The sequence below is a fragment of the Balaenoptera borealis genome, assembly GCF_965194805.1.
Source record: "Balaenoptera borealis genome assembly, chromosome: 2".
Classification (NCBI taxonomy): Eukaryota; Metazoa; Chordata; class Mammalia; order Artiodactyla; family Balaenopteridae; genus Balaenoptera; species Balaenoptera borealis.
The window spans coordinates 40,939,473-40,963,076 of NC_138867.1; the positions used below are offsets into that span (position 1 = coordinate 40,939,473).

Here is a 23,604-nt window from a genome sequence, read left to right on the forward strand (position 1 = left end):
TCATTCCCTTCTCCCAAAAGTGTTGATCATGAGAACAACCACCATGGAAAAAACACTAAGCAACCAGATTGATAGAACAGTTCAGCCAGTTGACATCAATCCCAGTCTGCCATTAACCACCACAGTGCTGATACAATGGACACATAAATGGAGTAGCCAGAGTAGCAGGGATGGTAGCTAAGCAATGGCTAAACAACATGAATCCTCACTTGCTAAAGCTGTTACAGCAGAATCCCAACCTGCTAGAGACAGAGACCAATACTGAGCACCTAATAGGGCACAGCTCCTTGAGGAAACCAATTGGCCGTTTGATGGCAAGTTTATTATATTTGATCCCTTCTACTATGGGAAGGGGCAGTGACACACTTGGTTGGTAACTGATATGTATTCCAAGTGTGAGTGTGACTTTATTGTCCACAGAGTTTTAACTAGCACCACCATTCAAGGACTTACGGAATGTTTGATACACTGATACATCATCCTTTATAACTTTTCATTAGAGCTATGGGCCCACTTTACAGCAAAGGGGGTTTTGATAGTGAGCACATGACCATGAAGTCCACCGGTCCTGTCATATACCATGCACACAGTAGTTGATGGCCTCATAGAGAATGCAATGGCCTACTAAAAACACAGCTGAGGTGCCAGCTGGAAGATGATACCCTGCAAGGATGATGGGTGTTATCTTCCTGGACACAGTGTACATGCTAAATCAATGACTATTGTAGAGTGCAATGATCCCAGTAGACAGAGTATACGGGTCTGGGAACCAAAGATGGAAGCAGGAGTGACCCTGCCTACCATCATTCTCAGTGACCCACTTGGAAACTTTATGCTTCCCAGCTCTGCAACTCTGTCACCAGGGAAAACAGAAAGAGTCTCACTGAACACTAAGCTACAGCTGCAGGGGTAAGAGCTCCTTTCTCTGAAGGAGAACTTGATAGGCTAAGCACTCTGAACAACTTTTGCCAAGGTACTCAGTAAGCAAAGAGAGAAATTGCCATTCTGGCAGAAGTAATTAACCCAGACCACGAAGAGGAGGTAGGGATGCTGTTACACAATGGGGATAGGAATGAATGAATATATTTGGCATCCACGTTGTCAAATGAGATGTGCATGAGACCAGAGCAGCAGCCTCAAAAGAGCATGGTAAGAGGACCTTGTACCCCTCAGATCAGGGTCTTGCCACCCCACCAGATAAGCCATCTAGACCAGCAGAGTTGCCAAGGATGAGGCAAATCTAGAATAGAAAATAGAGGAAGGAGATGCTGAGTATCAGTTGCAGCCTTTAGACAAGCTGCAGCACCAGAGGCTGGAGATCAACCACTAAACTTTCTCTTATTTGTTTTGCCGAGGAAAAGAGGCCCATCAGAGCCCTGAAGGAGTTGCTCTCGACCTCTTCTAAAGCAAGTGGAGGCAAATAGCTCAAGGGTTGGACTGTGAGAGATGCTGTGCTGTCCTATTCAAATCCTCTTTTCAGGACTGAAGAAATGATTCTTCAGCTGCTGGGAAGATTGTTGAAGCCTTTCAGATCTGTTCTCAGCCCCTCACAGAATTACCATAAGCTTCAGAGAGCCAGACAGCTGTCTTGCCTCTCAGAGGAGCCCCCATCCAATGACTAGTAAATATGGGGTTATAAAGGCTAGGCTCCCTCACCTTAACTTGGGACAACCTTGAAGGACCATCCCAGCTTCAGCCATGAGGTTGGCTGAGACCTTTGTTGCATTTGCATCACAGCCCAAATTCTCCTTCTACTTAATCCCGTTTCCTTCTTTTTTCAAAAAACACCCTAGTCAACTTCCTGCATACTAATCTTCCATTTCAAAGTCTGCTTCCCAGGGGACTTAATCTGATATCTACAACAGTAAGTGAGTTAGGTACTTCTGAAAATTATATAAACTTTTGTTAATGGCTAAAACAGATATAACCTTCATGGTCTGTGAAAGAAATACCCATTATATTGTGTGTACTCAGTTATATCATCGATGTGTTCAATTTATGGAAAAGTATAAGTTCTCTGGAGATATTCTGATTTTTATCCAGTAGGAATGTAGATATGTACATTTCAAAACATCCTTAAATGTTAGGAAGATACCTTAATACTGAAGAGAACTAAAGTTATAAATCCTTAATGTCCATATCCCATAATCACAGACAAAGATTACATCATATATATAAATTAATTTTCAACCACAATATCCCAGGTTTTAGTTTCAGGAGGATCATTACTCAAGTAGAGTAAACTCTACTCTATTATCCATCATGAGCAAGAAAAGGAATGTGTTGATTAATTATTTTCTTTTTAATGGAGATTGCATACATACTATGTTTGAATTACCAATTTTCAAATAATGCAACACATCAATATACATTTAAGATCCAGGTGACTAAAAATAATCTAACACTTTTTTTTACAATGCAAAAGTCATTTTAGGATCTTGTTACATCACACGTTTATCAATATAGACATTGTCATTTAGACTTGCAGGAACAACTACTAATGGAGACTTCTGCTGTTGGGTCACAGAATAATTATTATACTGTTATAACACAGTTTGAACTACATGTTCTAGTTGCAAAGACCACCGGAGACCATCATGCTATATCTTAACTGTACCCCACAGTTGAAAAGGAATAGATGAAGTGTTTGTTTAGCTTTCAAGTTAGAAACTAGTTGGTCAGTATGTACAACATAGAATAACTGGGGGGAAAATGTGAACAGTAGTAGTAAGCTAATGCAAAAATATGATAGGCCAGGGTTGAATAACGTGTGTATCTATCCCCTCAGCTCCATGGAAATCATTGGCGACGTGAAGTTCCTTCATTAGCATCTTTGCTCATGAAAGAAGACAAGGTTGCTCTGATACATTTCCTCTGAACAACTACAGCTCATTTTATGAATACATCTGACATGTACTCAGTATCATTTCAGTGCTTACACTACCTTGTTGTCAAGGAAACAGCCATCAGGATCACTTAGGATGTAGTGAAAAGAAACCTGTAAAAGAAGATAAGTATATTGTATGTTGCAGTGGAAAGAGTTTCCTTCTCTGAAGGAGAACTTGATAGGTTTCCAATGTTAATGAATAGAACCCAAACTCACTGTAAAACATGAAATCTGAGCATGACAGAAAAGATGTTATGAACAATGCTTGCTGATGGCAGAAAATTAACAAGGGTGAACTGGCCTTACATTTACAGAGAGATTTAGTATATAATATACTCATTATATCCAACATAAGGTATGCTATGTCCACATTTGAAAATTAATAAACTGGTTGAACTTAGTAAGTTAGTCATTGTTTTTAAATTAGTTACTGTAAACAAGTACATAAGCAGTTGACCAAATGCAACTAAGTTATTTCAAGTTATACATTCACTTGCTTGGGGGATGTGTTTTTGTTAAAGTCACTACATTGAAATGATTAAGAGCTCAGCTTCTAAGTCAAATATCCTTGTAATCAAATTGCAGCTAACTTCCAAAGGGAGAAAAAAAGATGGCACCTTCAGAAGGGTTTAAATAAAAATCATTGAATGGAGGAATTATTTGCAGATGTGGGGGAAAGTTGAAGGGAACAACAAGGGATACTGAAGAACTCAGGGACTCGCAGAAATGGGAAGCCATTGCTACCCCCAAGAACTCAAGAAACAGTATTACCAGAATTTGGTGAAACACCAACAGGAGCTACGACTGTATGGGAAACAGACTCTCCACAGCCAGGCAGGAAGGGAGCAGGGTGGCCGTAAGGTAGGGAAAAATAACACCACTTCTTCCCTCTTCTTTCACTTTTAAGACTCCTGCTGAGATCTCCCTTGTGTTGAAGGCTCCCAGAAGCCAGGAGAAAAGGAAGCCTGGATGATGCAGTTTGAATAGTTTTGCCTCCCAGAGCAGGGGAGAGGAGAACAGAAAATTGACCTAGGGAAGCAAATGGAAAATGATAGCCAACATATCCGCTGTTGGTTATATTACCTGAGACATATTACTTCTGTCTCTGTTTCATCATCTCTCAAATCCAGCTAATAATAGTATCTTCTTCATAGGGATATTGTGGAAATAATATATGAAAATAGCTAGAAAATCATAACTACTCAATACAACTTAGCTATTATTTTTTTCCAAGTCAGTTTTTTTTTTTAATAAAAATTGTCAAAGTAATTCAGGCTATGAGATGTGGAGAGGATAACTTGGGAAGCTGAAAATTTGGAAGAGATTCAAAACATAAAGGCCTAAACATATACAGCAGTGTTAACACTAAATGGAACATTACTTTAACATTTTTTTTTTTGCATTCCTCCAAAAAACACTTTTCAAATTATGCAAAGCAATTCTTTCTTAGTTGTACAATGTGTAAACAAAGTCTCTAGTTTTAATCTCCCAAGAGCAGAGGCATCAACTTCTTTCACATTCATAGCTAGTTGGGGGTCTGTGATCTGAACACAGAAAAATGGCTCCCCAAAGATGCCCAGGTCCTAATTCTTAGAACCTGTGAATATGTTACCTTATACTGCACAGGAACTTTACAGCTAGGATTAAGTTAAGGATCTTAAAATGAAGAGATTATCCCGGATTACCCAAGTGGGCCCAAAGTAACAACAGGGTTCCTGAGGACAGAAAGGCAAGAGGGTCAGAGTAACAGAAAGCAACGTAATGACAGAAGCAGAGGTTTGAGTGACTTGAGGAAGGGGTGACGAATCAAAGAATGCATGTAGTCTCTAGAAGCTGGAAAAGGCAAAGAAACGGATTCTCCTCTAGAGCCTCCAGAGGAATGCAGCCCTGTAGACACCTTGTGTTTAGAACTTTAGCTGTAGAACTATAAGGTAATACACCTGTGTAATTTTAAGGCACTAAGTTTGTGGTCATTTGCTACAGCAGAAATAAGAAACTAAACAGGGTCTCTGCTAATTGTTGCTTTCTGACATCCCAGATCCATTTTCCACCCTTTCCTGTTTGGGTGTGTGCCATAGGAGGCTAATCTTTGGCTTCTAGCTGAGATCAGTGAATGGAGGCACGGGCAGGAATGGGGAAGGCGAAGAGAGACGCTAGAGTGTTTATCCCTGCCCCGCCCACAGATCACTGCATTTTTGGCCTTTGATGGTGTCTCCCTACAGCCCCCATTCATAATAGGTATCCTGACTTCCACAGCTTCAGGATCCTAGGCCTAGGGCAGGTCACACCCCACGGTGGCTAGTCCCAAATGCTTCACTACCCCTGTTGGTTCCCTTAACCCTGCCCATACTTCCCTAAATCCTTAATAATTCTCCAGTTAAGCCCTTTGAGTGTGCCATTTCTTTGCTGCTGGTAAACTGTCTGATTCAATACAGAATATCTTTTTCATACTATTCATTTAAGACCCAATTAGTTGAGTCTTACATTTTCCTTGAGGTGCTCTGGAAGAATACCAAGCATAAGAAAGTTCAAGACAGTGTAATCGTCTACCAGTAATTAAAATTATAATTTGTTCATCTTTTGAATTGAGTTATAACATGTCTGTCCCCACTTTAGAAAAACTGAATCCTCCTTCACTTAAAAAGCCCACAAAAAGTGTTACCAAACATACCTTTAGAGAGTAAATACTTTCAAGTGTTTTAGGCACTTTAAACTATTTAACAAAGGCACAAAGAAGAGTGGAGAGAAATGCTTTCCATGAAGTAATACAGTTCATTGCAATACTGAAGGTCAATCAGATAGACATAACAGATCATTACAGGAATAAATAAATGGTAACTAGAATTTAAGGATTTAATTTTTAAAATGTATGTTCCCATCAAGAGCACATTTATTTTGTTTATAATCTATCAAAACTATTATTTAACATGGCTGCTTTTAGAAACTATATAAATGAAATGTCAAATATCTGGATTGATCAAAAATATTTAGTCAATCTTCAGGAGATTTGCTATAATACAGAAAATAAGTATCCAAAATGACTGATATCTGAAATGCATTTGTCACTTTATGTCTAGATTATTAAATGTGTATATATATATATATATATATATATATATATATATATATACACTTAATAATGTATATATATATACTTAATAATATATGTATAATTAATATATATGTGTATATATATATATATATATATATACACTTAATAATTATATATACTCTTAATTAATACACTTAATTACACCTAAGTGAGAGTTGGTCAAAGTTGCCAGAAGAAGAAACTTTCTTCTCTACGTGCTTAAATCACAAACATTCACACTTTATTGAATTAGACAAATTAGGTAAAGAAATAAGATAGCATAATTTAAAGAACCCTCCACCAGTCCCCTCAAATTGGTCAAATAACTGTATTTCAAAGAAATCATGAAATCCTCTCTCCTTTTGGAAAATATCAAGCCCTAAAAGATTAATTTATGCTGTACAGGCAGATGATGAAAGATTCTGGGAAATAAAGCCAAAGTGGGCTTGAGATTTCTCACATCAATTAAAATTGTTTTCAGTTACCATTTTGCTACAGAGTCTACCCCAACTCAACTCTTTCCACATTGTTCACAGATGAATGTCACAAAGGAGAACAGAGAACTGAGGATGACTGCAGACACATTACTGCTCTTGGAAATGCCACAGAGTCTTACATATAGAGACACGATAGTGTCAGTTTTACAGTCTCACTGAAACAAAGATACAAGAACAGGCTTCACTCTCTAGATATTGCATACTATAAAAAAAAAAAAAAGCCTCAAATCAAAGGGTTGTGAAAATACAAAATTAACTAAATACACACACTAAGATTATAATTTTAGCACTTGCATTTAACTATAAAATAGGCTCCTGTCGGGCTTCCTTGGTGGCGCAGTGGTTGAGAATCTGCCTACCAATGCAGGGGACACGGGTTCGAGCCCTGGTCTGGGAAGATCCCACATGCCGCAGAGCAGCTGGGCCCGTGAGCCACAATTACTGAGCCTGAGCATCTGGAGCCTGTGCTCCGCAACAGGAGAGGCCGCGACAGTGAGAGGCCCTGCGCACTGCGATGAAGAGTGGCCCCCGCTTGCCGCAACTAGAGAAAGCCCTCACACAGAAACAAAGACCCAACACAGCCATAAATAAATAAAAATTAAAAAAAAAAAATAGGCTCCTGTCTCTACAGGCTTATTCAGAGCAGAAAAGATTCATACATACATTGTCTGCACTAATTACTTGTTTGAACTACCCTAAGCTGCCTTCATTAGAGTCACTGGTACTCGTTAGTAAAACATAACGTGCTTGAAGTGTACAAGTATGGATGAATGCTTGCCCTTCCAAGTTCAATTTAACATTTTTACATAATATTGTAATAAATAATTTGTACTTTACAAGAGAACTAAAGATAGGACTTTAATTAATATATATGATAATTTGTCTTTGGTATGAGGTATCAGTGCCTCTTTAACTTGATGTGTACTATATTGTAATATACATGGAATCTACATTATAGTAGTGTGATATATTACACATTACATCATGGATAGTACTTATAAAATCTATGCACAACATTCATAAATATGTGCCTATATTAGTATTTTTGCATGTTGTATATACATATAATATTCCTCTGGCATCTCTAAGAAAACAACAAAGCTATATATTTCTACATGGCTAGAAAAATTATAATCATCAGCAATCTATCAACTAGCAATTATGTCTTTAGTGTATTTCCCATTCTAAAGTCTTTTGCCACTTGAACAGGAACATACATCTACAATGTCCTTCCTAATGCTACTACTATATACCATCAATGATAATAACTATAGTATTAATAATGATAGTTATACTGCGCTTAACTACAATGCCTATAGAACCAAACTGCTTTCTATTTACAAATTATTTTCACATCCATTACCTTATTTTGTTTACATCAACCTTGTGATATTCAAATATAATCTTTAATGATAGAGGTATGCATTGCAGGGGGTAGGAAAGAAAAATTAGATCATGTCTCATTTATCTCTTGCAAGTAAGGGTTACACTTTACCTTCCCTGTGAATAGACTTTCAGGCATGAGTGCCTTTATGAAATCTTAAGCAGATACCTTCAAAATGGGTTTTCTGGGTTGGTGCTTGAAAATCAACCAAACATCAGCTGATATGGGGCTGCCTCAACCCATCAGGCGCATCAGTTGAGAGCAATGAGGGTATCTGACCGGCCACATGAAAATAGGGAACAAATCTAGAATGCACAAGCCAGGGCTGAGAGAACAGGACCTACTGCATGATAGTCCAGAACACAATGTTGGGCACTAGAGCTCAGTCAGGATCAGTGTGGGTATCCAAACAACACCCACAGAGTTCAGAGTTTGGCAGGATGGCTCCTTAGGCATGCAGACCACAGTACTATAAGAAGTGGAAGGTCAGGGAGCCTGATTCCTCCAGCTCCATTTTTCTTTCTCAGGATTGCTTTGGGTATTTGGGGTCTTTCACGTTTCCATACTTACAGTAGTGAAGACATGGAAGCAACCTAAATGTCCATCAACAGAGGAATGGATAAAAAAGATGTGGTACATATATAGAATGGAGTATTAGCTGTAAAAAAAAGAATGAAGTAATGCCATTTGCAGCTACATGGATGGAGCTAGAGTTTATCATAGTAAGTGAAGTAAGTCAGATAAAGACAAATATCATATGATATTGCTTATATGTGGAATCTAAAAAAATGATACAAATGATATTTACAAAACAGAAACAGACTCACAGACTTCAAAAACAAACTTCTGGTTACCAAAGGGGAACGGTGGGGTGGGGGAGGCATAAATTAGGAGTTTGGGATTAACATATACACACTACTATATATAAAATAGATAATCAATGGGGACCTACTGGATAACACAGGGAACTCCACTTAATATTCTGTAATGACCTATATGAGAAGGGAATATGAGGAAGAATGGATATGTATATATGTATTGTGTGGGCCAAAAAGTGCCTTCGGTTTTTTAGTAAAAATAAAAGACACATTTTTCATTTTCACCAAGAACTTTATTTAACAACGTATTCACCCTTTTGTTCCACTACTTCTGCCATTTTTCAGGCAACTTCATAATTCCATCTTCCCAAAACTTATCTTTTTGAGCAAAGAACTGTTCCAGGTGCCTTTTACTGTCTTCCAGGGGATTGAAAATTTTTCCGTTAAGAGAATTTTGTAAAGACCTAAATAAATGGAAATCCGAAGGTGCAATATCTGGTGAATACAGCGAATGAATCAGAACTTCCCAGCCAAGCTGTAACAGTTTTTGCCTAGTCATCAAAGAAACATGCGGTCTTGCGTTATCCTGATGGAAGATTATGCGTATTCTGTTGACTAATTCCGGGCGCTTTTCGTCGAGTGCCACTTTCAATTGGTCTAATTGGGAGCAGTACTTGTTGGAATTAATCGTTTGGTTCAACGGAAGGAGCTCATAATACGGGACTCCCTTCCAAGCCCACCATATACACAACATCACCTTCTTTGGTGTGGTTGGTGGTGGTTCATTTCACTTGCCCCACGATCTCCTCCATTCCACATTATTACAGTATCCACTTTTCATTGCCCATCACAATTTGTTTTAAAAACGGAACGTTTTCATTACATTTCAGTAGAGAATCGCATGTGGAAATATGGTCAAGAAGGTTTTTTTTCACTTTACTTACGTGGAACCCAAACATCAAAGCGATTCACATAACCAAGCTGGTGCAAATGATTTTCAACGCTTGATTTGGATATTTTGAGTATGTCGGCTATCTCTCGCGTGGTTTAGTGTTGATTGCTCTCAATTATTGTTTCGATTTGATTGCTATCAACTTCAACTGGTCTACCCGATTGTGGAGCATCGTCCAATGAGAAATCTCCAACACGAAACTTCTTAAACAACTTTTGACACGTTTGACCAGTCACAGCACCTTCTCCATACACTGCACAAATCTTTTTGTGCGTTTCAGTTGCGTTTTTACCTGTCTTGAAATAATAAAGCATAATATACGGAAAACATTGCTTTTTTTCTTCCATCTTCAATATTAAAATGGCTACACGAAAATTCACCAATTTTGATGTCTTTTTTAAAATTCACATGGATATGACAGCTGTCACATACAATCTAACAAAATTGTTTCGAATGAAGTTAAAGACAACTGAATGATACTAGAGCCATCTTATGGAAAAAAACAAACAAAACTTTTGGCCCACCCAATATGACTGAATCACTTTGCTGTATGCCTGAAATTAACACAACATTGTAAATCAACTATACTCCAATATAAAATAAAAATTAAATTAAAAAAAAAAGAAGTGGAAGGTGTGCTAAAAATCAACTTGCTTCATCATTCTGCCTTCTCAAGAGACCACAGAGCCTACTCCCTTTTCCTTTGATTCACCGGGTAACCTGGATATGAAGTGGCATATGAAGTAGATAGAACACCTGGCGGGAACAAGGACCAGGAAACTGAATAATGAACTGGGTGTCTTTTGGCTGCTAAACTGATCTATGGTAATTGCTTACTCACCTCTAGCAGAGACTTGATGTAAACACATGTTCTATGGCACCTTTCCAGGAGTTTTGGAAAGGAAAGAAGGTACAGTATTGTGCTTATATTACACCTTTTTCAACAACTTTAAATAGATCTGTGGAAGATTTCATCCTTTGAATACTGAAATTCAATCTAAACACTCAGAGATAACTTTCATTTTCTAACTTTTTCCCCCAAGAAATTACAAGTCATCCTAAGTAATTTAGACAAGCAACCCACAGTCCCTTTCAGATAACTCTGTAACTACTTTGTAGACAAGGCTTACAACACTTACTTGAAAGACCAGGAATGTGAAAAATACACATGACTCCAGTTGGAACTTCAGAATGAACTTCAAAGGGCCCTCTTTCTCTAACAGAAAAATGAGAAACCAGGCTGGTTGGCTCTGGTAGAATCTCACTTACTCCAACTTTAGAGAGAAAAATCATTAGAGCCCATATCTATTTTGGACCAAGGATATTTCGATTACTAGACAAGAATGCTATAAACGCTAGAGAGAATTGAACTGTTCTTCATTTGGTTTCAGTTGGAAGTATTTATTTGCCCACCCAAAAAGTTTCCCAAAATATAGCTTATTGAGATTATTAAAAAAGATAAATATTTAGAAGGACACAACATACTCAGCATATTTTTAGAAAATGTTGTTGATATTAGCAGCAGCAGTTGGTTGTTTATACAACTGTGAAACAAAGACCAATCAAGATAAATCCTACAAGTTCTAACTAGTATACTGATTCAGGATGTGATAGTTAGTAATACTTTCTCTTAACAAAGTATATATAAATTATATATTATAAACATGTCTATAGATACCTTTAGAGTAATGCTTTCTCTTAAAAAGTATATATATGAGACATATATAAAACATGTATTTCATATATGTTTGTAGGTGTGGTGTGTGTGTATCCCACCAACATAGGATATTTTCAGATAATATTGAAATGTCTCAAAGTCTAGAATTATCAACTACATTATGATCCTACATATATAATTATGCATGTGATGGATAGTTTATAAGTGTTCTACCTCCAAATCAATGCAATATATTACCTCATTTGTATCTTTCTTTTTCTCTCAGTAGATAGATTCTCTGGGAGAATGAGAAAAGCAGCTCCTGACATCTGTGAACTTAGTCTGACACAGCTGGGGCTCAGTATTGCTAGGAGCTGGCCTGGCCCTCACACCTAAGGCTCAGTGTTCTCCTGTTTGACCCACCAAAACAGTCTCACAGATATCAACATGAAGCGAGGTTTCTCTGTGACTCTAAAGACCAAGACCACTTCATAATTTTGTCTACTCACAAGACAAAAGCCAAGTCACTGTACAAACCACAGAAATATCAAATATCTCCTGGCTCATTTAAGTGAGCGCTGCTTCTTTAGCAATGACAGCTTTATTTTCCTTCTGGTCTTCCCTCCTTCTAGAAAAGATTGTTAAGATACCCAATCACCAAATTATCCCCACTTTCTGATAGCATCCAATCCAGAGTGTGCAAACCCCCATTGCTTTGAACCCTCCCCCCAAATCACCCAACTAAAGTACAAATCCTCAATTCTTTCTAATACCCTTTTATCAAGACACTCCCAAGTTCTCCATGGTGTGCAGTCTCTCTTGCAGCAATGAACAATAAACCCGACTTGTTCTACTGCAAGTGAATTCCTGGTGGTCTTTGGATGGAAGGCATTAACAGACATAAAAATCCTACAACAATATTATGCATCACATGATTAATTTTTTAATAAATATAGATGTGTTATATATGTATAAAATATAATTAAACGTTTTATTATATATGTAATACATGCATATGGGAGTGTGTGTCTGTAAATGCACAGAAAAATGACTGTGACTAACAGCCTCTACTCTTAGGGAATGAAGAGGTATTGGGGTGTTTGAAAGAGGGTTTTCGCTTTTGACTTTTTTTTTAAATTTACAAACATATGTTTTTGTATTAATTTTGAAATTACTTTTTTTTACTCAGTTATTTCTTTATATATTTTCCCTTACATTTCCAGAGATTGTAACAGTTAGGAATTGTACTTGGTTGTAAGTATCAGAGATGTGTCTGTCTATGGTGAAAGAAATGAGGGGTTTATCCTCTGAATGTAAAGGAAGCCCATGGGCAGAATTCTAAGACAGCCTCCAAGATTCTCAGCCTCCTGCTATACGTGCCTTTTGACTGTGGACAGGACCTGTGAATATTATGGGATGTCACTCCAGTGATTAGGTTACAGTATGTGGCAAAGGCAAAAGGACTTTGCAGATGTAATTAAGGTCCCAAATCAGTTGATTTTTGAGTTAATCTCAAGGGAGAGTTCATCTCCCTTCATCAGGTGAAAGCCCTTAAAAGAAGGACTCTTCTTCTAAAAGAAGCCCTTCCTGAAGAGAGAGATTCTTCTGCTGGCCTCGAGGAAGCTAACAGACATGTTGTGAACTATGGAGATGGCTACATGGTGAAGTCCTGAACTAGATGTTGAGAGTAGTCCCTGGCCGACAGCTAGCATGAAAATGGAAACCTCAGTCCTACAACTGCGAGGATATGAATTCTGCCAACAACCTGAGTGAGCTTGGAAGCAGATTCTTCCCTCAGTCAAGCCTCCTGATGAGAATGCAGCCTGGCTGAAACCTTGACTGCAACCTTGCGAGACCTTGAGCAAAGGACCCTAAGTGGGTCCTTTGCTCAAGGACCTAGGCCATGCCCAGACTCACGACCCAAGGAAATTGTGAGATAATAAACAGGTGTTGTTTTAAGCTGATAAATTTGTGGTCATTTTTTATGCAGCAATAGATAACTAGCACAACATTTCAGAGATGGTATCATGGCTCTAGAAAATAATCAGAGATCCAGGAAACTCTTCCACCTGCTCACTGTGCCTGGCTTCTTCCTCATGGTCATCCCAAAGATACAATATGGCTGCTGGAGCTCCAGCCACAATGCCCAAGTTCCAGTCAAAGAGAAGAGGGGAAATAAGAGCAAGAGAGATGCATGCTAGTTGTCTGCTACCCTTTAAATAGTTTTCCCACAAGACCCACACATATACCTCCACTTACACCTTGCTGGCCACTCCTATCTACAAGAGAGGTTAGGAAATAGAGTGATTTAGCTGGCAATATATCCAACAGGCAAACAAACAAACACCAAACAGGATTCTATTAGCAAGGAAGAAGCGGGGTGGGAGAGGAATGGATATTGTGAGCAAACAGCAGTCTCTTCCACAGAGAGAAAAGGAAAAAAAAATTGTTCTGGCAACAGCCTTTCAAATGTTCTTTTTTTCTGCCACAAAAGTTTTCTGGGAGGGTGAGCAAAATAGATGAAGGGTGTCACAAGGTGCAAACTTCCAGTCTTAAAATAAATGTCTTGGGGATATAAAGTACAGCATGGTGACTACAGTCAATAATACTGTATTGCATATTTTGTAACTTTGAATGGTGATGGGAGAAACTAGTATGAAGAAAGGTTTCTAGGCAATACTAGTGTTCTTGATCTTGCTCCATCTCCTCTGCCCTCAAATGCCTCATACCCTTCTCTGACTTTAAGGGAGGTATGTGTTCACCCATGTGGTACAAGTCCTGCCCTGTGGAGAGACCCACAAATATAAGCTACAGGCAAAGAAACTAGCTGATCCCTTCCCTCGTGAGTGATGTTTAAACCCCAAATCCAAAACATGGAGACATAAATCTTACATTTAAGCACTGCCACATTCAATCATTTCTCTCTCCCCTTCTTTCCACCCCACAGAAGGGTCTGTGTGTGTCTGAGTGATTAAAGATAGAACCAATGCGATTACTTGAAGATCAGAAATAGAGGTCAGCTCACAGCAACTTAAGTTGACAAGGAAGAAGTGAGCTGGAGATGTGCTAGAGATCCATCCACAGGGACAAAAAGAGGGACGTGGCAGCCTGTCTAGAAAGCCATGGGCTGCAGCCAGGAGTTGAAGGCGGTGCCTGAAGGGTGTGAAGAGCTCAGACATAAATCAGGCTGACTTTAGGACCTGCTGGGTGACAGAACCAAGTGTCCAAGAATACTGTTCAGCGGAGCCACACACTGACATCTGGAGGAGTTCAGCCGAAGGCAGCAACACTCATCTGGCTGGGAGACCATTAGATAATTCAGCAAAGATCTGTAGATAGCCAGTGGTTTATAATAATGGACTGGATGTGGACTCTCTGTTAAGACTTTCTGATAGTGATGGAAAGACGTATGCCTAAACAAAGTAGAAAGTGATGTATCATAAAAAATTATCAACAAAGTGCTAAAAATGATAGAATTAATTTGACTTTGGGGAAAGCAGGCTATTTGAGAAACCTTCTTGAAAGCATATCTTGGGATCCGCCCTAATAGTGATAGTACAAGAGGAAGGGAAAGTGCTTAAAATTATAGAATTAGGCAATAGAAAATTCAGATTGGTGTACCTGATCAACAGCTGACAAAGCTCCAATCAGGGCAATGGCTGAGGTTAAGTTCCTTTTCTCCTCAAGCACCTTATTTCATCATGTACAATGCTGTGCATTTGTCCTTTCCCCTATCACCTCACTGTAAAAAGGATATAGGAATGATAATAATAAAGAATGGGGCAACACAATACTTCAAGCTTCTTTTTTGAGGTTGATTTTTTAAGAGCTTTATTGAAGTATAATTGATGAACAATAAACTGCACATATTTAGAGTATATAATTTGGTAAGCTTTGATATACACCAGTGAAACTATCACCACAATCAAGATAATGAAACTCCAAAAGTTTCCTTAAAGGTCCTTTGTAATCCCTCCCTGCCTCCCCTCCATTACCTGTCCCATCCCCAAGCCCCTACTTCTCCAATTTCTGTCACTATACATTAGTTTGTATTTCCTAGAATTTTATATAAATGGATTCATACAGTGTGTCCATTTGTTGGTTTTACTTCTTTCACTCAGCATATGTATTTTGACTTTCATCCATGTAATAGCATGTATCAATAGTTCATTCCTTTTCATTGCTGAGTTGTATTCCATTGTATATCACTCATTTTTAGATCCACCATCTTTGTTTCCTTTTTGACATCTTCCTTCCTCTTTTCTTATTGCCAACCTGCTTATTATAGAAACTTTCATAATAACACAAAAGGGTAAAGGAACAGGGAAAAAAATCACCTACAGAAAGCTTTGATATTTGAAATAAAAACCAACAGACAAAACTAAACAAAAACCTCTGAAGACTAAAAAGCCTTTTATGAATGTCAAAGAAGTAAATCCTTACAAGAGTTATTCGGTGTCCCTTGATAGATACTGGGGGAGGGTTGTGGTGCTATTTCAGTCTTGGTAGCCTTGCCTAGAGCTAACGTTTAGAGCTACCTGTTCAGTCCTTCAAAGGCCGTTATGTAAATGTTTTACTTACACAAATGATGTCTTAATGAGGAGAGGTTATGAAATGAGGCAACATGCTAAATCTAGTAAGATAAGGGATATACATGAAAAGTCCTGAAGATCCACAGGCTAATAGCAACCAATAATCTTTATAAATCCGTGTTACTCCCCAAAGTGAATGGCATGAGCGCTGAGAGGGAACGCAATTTTGATTACCATGTGTTATCAGAAGTATTTCTACTGTTAAACTACAAATAATTTTTCTTTTTTTTTTAACATTAAAAATCTTTGTGTCTTCCATCTGCCATGGGATAAGCTCAGCAGCTGCTTCTTTTAGCCTAGCAAAGATCAACCTGACCTTGACCAATCAGCTTGTACTTTGAAGAGTGTACTTTGTGAAACATGTGAGTAGAGAAGTATTCATGCTTGGCAGAATTTGCTGTCTCTTCTGCTCAGTATTTTACCATGATTAATCCCCATCCATCTCTCTTCACTGCTGCTGCCACTGCCGAAGATGACGCTGTCAGTCTCATATTTCTTCTCTATAGCAGACGCCTTTCAAATGTTGTTGGATTCTGGCTGGGTATGACATTTTATGGGGCATTGCTGCCTCCAATCAGGCTTTTATGGGCTTGTTGGTTTGTGCACATGTGCAGACATTCTGACCCCATGACCTCCGGAATAGATTCTGAGAACAACTGTATCTGACCATTCCAACATTTTGGACATCCCAACTCCTCCCAAGGGCATGGGTGTGAAGAGTGCTCCCTTGAGGTTTTGGCTTACATTCTTCTCACATCAGAAGAACTAGTCTAGGAGAATGTGAAGCCAGGTCAGAAATGCTAACAGAGCAACGATTTTGCTGGCAGCCCTTTAAGTTCCCTGGCATGAATTTGAACATAGGTAGTTTTTTCACAACATCTTTTTGTTTTTATTATGGTTTAAGTGAGCAGTTCCAGATATGTGAATCACACTTTCTGGTATAATCCAATCTGTAGAAAGGGCAATGACTGACAAAAACTCTGGAAAACTTTGAAGCCATTTTATAAAATTCCTTCTCAGATCGAGTCCTTTCTCCTTTCTGAGTCCTGAATCTTGTTGTTAAATGAAAATAGTTACATTAAAAAATGTAGGAATCCATTCTGTGGTATTTCTAGTAATTTTAGTTTGTATTTTCTGTGCTGATTCAGTTTAACAATAGTGAGTTTACTTTTGGTAAGCATTCTAGCATAAGACATTTAAAGATGCAGTACAACTTTTTAAAATTATTGCCAAATAGTCTACAAAAATTCTCCCCCCTTAAATCAGAGTTTTAAAGTATAAATGCCAGATTAAAATAATTATAAAGTCTATCTTTTCCCCAAATTCCATCTACTGCTAGTAAAGATCTGGGTGCCAGATGAACTGGGTCATCAAGGCCTGTTCCTTTCTTTTGTTCCTCTTGACATTTACTCCACTTTTTCCTTTTCCTCAATAAGCTTTCTCTTACCCTTCTCAAAATTGAATACTTTTCTCTTCTTAGTCTAACATCTATTTTCATCCTCTCCTTTGATGGCTGATAAAGTCATATACACTCAATTCTTTCTCCACCACCATATTCAAAGGAGTGATGTTCGACCCACTTACCTTTTCTTCCACTTTGAGAGCTGTACTCATGTTTCCTCCTCACTACTGGCATAATTCAAAACAATATACTTGCCCTGGCACAGCATATCCAAAATCATGTCAGTAGATCTGCAATGACTTGGGTACAGGATTATGGAGAGGCACATCGTGTGATGTTCGGGACAGCTAAATCAACATCTCAGGATTGGAAGAAACACACCATCAAGACCTAAAAAGATAAGACTTCTATTTTGTCAAAAACCATAGGAGATTCCAAAGCCAATGAAACTTATCCTGTGCTTCTCATCACTATCCCCAATGGTTTGTGCAGCTCATAAAAAGGAGAGTGAATAATAAATTCTAACACTGAGCCAAGAAGACAAAATAGCACATTGTACCACATTCTGAAGTAAGACATAATTTGAGTCCTGATATTCAAGTGAAAGTCAGCAGGATGCTAGTTATAGGTAATAATATAATATCTGATCTAGCATTACAGTTGATGCAGTGATCTTCCTAGGCTATTACACATATCTAGGGAGTGTGGGGAGGATTCTTAAAAATGACAAAGCATTAATTTAACTACATTCAAGTGAGAGCACACATGATATAACAGTTCAATGTTTTTATAACTAGACTGAACACTCTGATAGCAGAGTGCACAGCTACGTATTTGTTACTCATATGAATCTTATTACTATATTTTGATAATAGACCCTAAGTAGACATTACAGAAAGTAATACTTGCTCTTTCACTATATGAATGTCTTGTAAATTATGAGATGGTGAAACTATCTAGTTATATTAATATATTAATATTTACATTTAAATAAAGAAGAGCACAATACTGTCAAACCACAAAAGTTAATCGTAGTCATTCCTTAAGCATTATGTAGGACTTATTCATATTTTAATTCTTGTTGATATGATATGATTGGAAATTTCAGAATAGTAAGTGGTAAAATACATACTTTAAATGCACAACTGAAATAAAATGAGACTGTGCAAAACAGAAGGGTATTTCTTTATAGAATTAACCTGTAGCAAACTAGTTATGGACCACGATGTTTGATGGGATTTTGGTCTATGAAGTTTCAGATTTTGTTCTTATTACAAAGCACCCTGAATATTATTTTGAAGCCTGCTAATTATTTGCTTGGAAGGAGGGTGTTATGTGTACTCTGAAACAGCATTTCAAACATTTCTTTCTGGAATTATATTAAAATATTAAATAATGTTATCATTAGCACATAATTATACATAAAACATATGCTATATACTTTTAATGTTTTTCATATGTCTGTGAGGTATATACAATCCACACACAAGGTCAGTTAAAATAGACCTGTCCTACCATTGTTACCTTTTTGCCTTAATTTTTTTTCATTTTTGGATTGAATTTTGTACAATGGAGGCATTCCGGATACAAGTCAACAACAGAGAACTGAGAAAACGCAACAAGGTAATTGTTACCTCTTGCCTGATGAACTCTTAAATCAACAAAGGAGTCCGCTTCTCCGGCTAATCAACGCATGTGGGTCCCCCGCCTGACAGAAGAGCACAGAAGTGAATCTACGCTGCGGGGTTTCTCTCGTTTTCCAATTCAAACATTTGCCACACAAAGTGAATAAAATAAACCTGGAAAAAAATGCCAACGAATACTTGGGGCTATCTATAGTTTGGTGGTGATATTAAGAATTAAACTACCCACTCCAATGTTCTGTATCAATAACTATACCATCCTTTCCGGACGCTGCCACCAAGGCAAATGCAGAGGGAATGTCGTCCTTACATTTTCTGGAATGTAGGCGCTCAGATCAAGTTGAGCCTCTGGCAGCTGGCATAAAGAGATGATCTGACAAAGGGTTTGAAGCAATTAAAATGCTACCTTGATTCTTTCATTTCCACAAGTGTATTCATCTGGGGGGAAGCCCGGGGGATTGGGGTATGGACAGAGAAGGGGGCAACCTAACACTGAAAGTTTTACCTTCCCAAAGGGTTAGTCTCTGAGCCTGCAGTCGGGGGTTGTGCTTTCTTCTCCACTCTTGGGGTCTAGCAGGTTGGAGGGTCTCCCAGCAGGCAGCCCCCAGGTGGCAGGCAGAGACCCCTGCTCTTTTATAGTGTTCGGCACCGCGGGCAGGCGACCTGATTCACTTTTACTTTGGAGTCCCCACCCGGGCCCACCAGTGCGCGACAGAGACAGGCCATCAGGGGCTCTGGTCCCAAAGGTGCGTGACAAGCAGATTCACACTAAGGAACTGAGTGGCCTCTCTCGGGGGGCCGCGCTCGCCAACCGGGACGGAAAGAGGTCTGCGGGACGTTGGTTTTTTCCCAAGTCTAGCAGGAATTAGGGCCGGGGGTGTAGATCCAGTTCGATGTTTCCACTTCTTTCAATGGGAAGATGAAATTGAAAAATGCCCTTAAGCGCAGAACACGGGGCGCGGGGACGGGGGTGGGGGATTCCAGCACAGGGGTTGGCAAGTTGGAAATCCGGAAGGGAGGAGGCCGAGAGACGGAGATGGGGGGGGGGGTGTCTCTTTGTTTCGCGCTCCTCTTATCCTTGGACTCGGGGCAGGCTAAATTTCTAGCGACCTTTCGTGCTTGAACGCGGGCGAGTGGGGTTCTAGGAAACACCAGAAACGTGATCACAAAGCTCTAAGCCCTACAGAGAACAGTCAGACAGGGTTTCCTGGGCCCTCGATGAGAGGCTACCTGGGGTAGAGCGGTCGACCTCGCGCCGCGCGGCTGCACCAGGGGGAAGGGATGGCGTTCTTGACCCCTTCCGGGAGGCAAGTGATTAACTCGGTTGAGTTGATCAAATGACGTTCTTTCTGAAAGGGGTCGTCTCCTGGGCCCCTTTCTCAGCTGGTATTTAGCAGGTAGAGGGGCAAAGCAAATTCTCCCCTCAGCCTGAAGTCTCAAAGAATTAATGATTTTTCTTAACACCCTGGATCTGGAGGCGTAGAGAATTCTATAAATGTACACGCCCCCGGAGCTCATCCTCCCATTCACCTTGGCGGAGTCGAATCAGACGGCGACCTTTAAGATTGTCCCTAAAATCATACCCTCCGAACTGACCAGCCATTTACTGGGGTTTGGAGATTTTCCTCCAGCCCCGAAACCACCTTCTCTTCTACGCTCACAATCTGCCGGTAGATGCCACCAATGATTGCCTCCACCCCGCCTCCTTAGAATCAGCCTCCACCCACGCTCCTCTCAGATACAGTAAACGGCCCCGGCACACTTTAGCCACCAGTTTTATTCGTAGAAAGTAGCTATAACTCTTGACATCACCTCTGCAACCCACCCGAGGACTCCAGCCGAGGACACCCTACTGAGACTGTTTTTTTCGAGCACTGAATTCTGAGACCTAAGGGAAGGTTATTTGAGGCATAGTGGTAGATTTCCGGGCTTCCAATTCCCTCCCCCGCTTGGCCGGTAATTTTCTGCTGCTGTTCCTCCTCCTCCTCCTCTTGACCTCCAGCAAGGTACCTTCGCCTCCCTTCCCCCCACTCGTTCCCAGTAAACCTCCATCGCGCGCTGGAAATCAATCCTTTGGCGCTAAATTCAGAGCTGCCGGTTTTACAGGATTGCAGTGGGGCAAAGGGTGTCACTTCTTTCAGAAAGACTGTCATTTGATCAACTACACTTGAGTTAACTTGCTCCGGGTTTCCCGAGAGCTCGGGTGGGCCCGTGGGTGTTTTGCTAGATTCGGTGCAGATGTGGTAGCTTTCAGCTGAACTGCCCAGGACCTGGGAAGATAAGCTTTTTCGCCCCTCAGGACTCCAATTACCCCCGCGAGAATCCGATGCATTTAATGAAGGCTTTGCCAGAGGTAGGGTTCAGTGCGTCCTTGGGTCAGAACCTCTTAGCCCATTGCACTCACTGACTCCAACCTGGGGTCCACGCAGACCTCTGGTCCAGTTAAAAATTGCCTGTTCCTAGTCACATGGGGTTTCAAAAAGAAAAAAAAAAAAAACTTTAAAAAGGAAGAAAAGGGTTTCACCTGACATGGCCAGCGCTTTTGTGAAATCATAAATGTTTCTAAAAGCACAATTTTAAAGGGAGGGTGCAAATTTCTGTCCTCGCTTGGTCGAAGTCCTACCAGCAGTGAGATGCGGAACCTCGCATTCTCAAGACTGATCTGAGGTTTGCGGCTTCGCCGCTTCCGGGAGCGTGGAATTCTATCTTGACTGGGAACCGAGCAGCAGACCGCACATGAACGCTGCCTCCCTGGCTGCCGTCCGCCAGTAGAGAATAGCAGAACCGCTGGTGACAGACACAGCGGTTACCTGAATTCAGGCTAAGAAGCTCTGCATGCAGAAGAAAATTCTTGCTAATTCACCCAGATTGTTTTAACTGGTTAATAAAGCAATTGACACTCAACAAAACTACAATCACAGCAGGAGTCCTTGGCAATAAAATAAGAATGACAACTAAAGGTTTGTTGTTGTTAACAACTGCCTTTATTATTATCGTTGCTTAGAATTATTGAAAAAAAAAGTAAAGGGAGAGAAAAAAAGACAATCATTTCATACCCAGTGGTACATAAAGAATATCCCTTCCATTTTTTTCTGAAATTAGAGTGCAGATTCTCTTGATTCATCCTCATGAAGCCACCAACAGCAACTGGAAGAGAGGCAAATTAGTTCTAAACATCCACACCCGGTTCTGGGTGGAATATAAATGGTTAATCGTGACTCCCTTTATACGGCTGTAATTTTATCTGACCCTTGGACGTGATTTAAGATATTGATGGTTTGTATAGCCTTATTCTTATTCCTATCTTACGTAGGATAAGTAAAAACAAAAAGTGTGAATGGGATAAATATACATATATTCCATACCTATCTTCTGAGGTGAATAAAATATGTCCATGTTTCATTTTGACCCCCAAGTTATGTATTTGTGGATATCAGAAAATATAAATCCATCAGTTATATATATATATATTTATATCTGAACACCTCACTCGTGGAGATCGGCATTCCAATCGTTATTCTCAAGCCTGATCCTGATGTGGGCTAAACTGAGCATCACCTCCCTGGGAATAAGTTCCCAAACAAATCCATAGTTCAGGAAAAGCTGATTAAAGCTGCCTCTCCTTCCCAATCTTGGTTAGTTGGGGAGGAAAAAGTTTCTCCCCTTACCGTACATAATTTCCCAAAGAACCTACTTAAAATCCACTTATATCTGCCAGAAGTTGTTGGGAAATAAATAAATCCTAAATATGTAATGCTACTTGTCAATTGCAATTAAAGCCTATTTAGATATTTGAAACATAGCTTGGGAACATGATATTTGTTTAGGAATCTGTATTTGGCATTGTTTGATGTGGAGTGTTTAAATTTTAATCAAAGCAGAGAAAGAAAGCAACAACACACAAAGCGCAGCTGTAAGAGTCCACCAGGCATTTTAGGTGGAAAAGCTGCATTTTGGAAGGTGTGTACAAGCCCATGTGGGTGGATGCCACAGACTCAAGTGGAACTTACTAAATCTTAGCATCCCTTTTATATTCAAAGACACTAAAATATATTTGGGATGGCCAGGAGGTAATGGGAACTATACTTAATAAGAACTCATATTCTTCTTTTTTCTCTCACCAGTAAAGGAGCTGACAACGGGATTCACACAACTGCTGTTTTTAAGGATAGATTTTTTGACCTAACAGAATATACAAAGGTCAAAATTGAATCCATTTTTGACAAGAGGGTCTAATCCCCCCTTTGAACACAAGAGGTCGCTCCTGTGATCAAATACGGGGAGGGGGAAATATTGCTAATCACAGTTTGATGTATTCTATAAAAACATTACAAATTTTTTTTACAGATATATTTGATGCGTTAAATGTGTGTATAGAAATCATTTAAACAAACGGGAATAATCTGTGATCGCACTTGAACTTCAAGGTGAAGTGAAACAATAATGCCTGCTATCCTAACTGATTTTAATGCAAAATGTATTAGCAACAGACACACAGAACTCCAGAGTACATCCATCATGGAACAACATAATTGGGTTCCCTCAAACTTCTCCCTTTGACAGAAGGTATCTTCTGCATGACCTTTACCTCTAACAGCTTAGAAACTTCTAAAGAAAATACTTGTTTACAGTAACAGTGTGGGCTGAAGAAAGGAAAACATCTTGTCTTCACCATTATGAT

The 23,604-nt window shown here is 39.4% G+C and overlaps 1 long non-coding RNA gene across 1 annotated transcript in view; it reads left to right on the forward strand.

The window, feature by feature from the left end:
* The window catches only part of LOC309624471, a 614,280-nt gene that overhangs the window by 168,009 nt on the left and 422,667 nt on the right, over positions 1 to 23,604 (forward strand). The gene's annotated exons all lie outside the window — the stretch shown is intronic.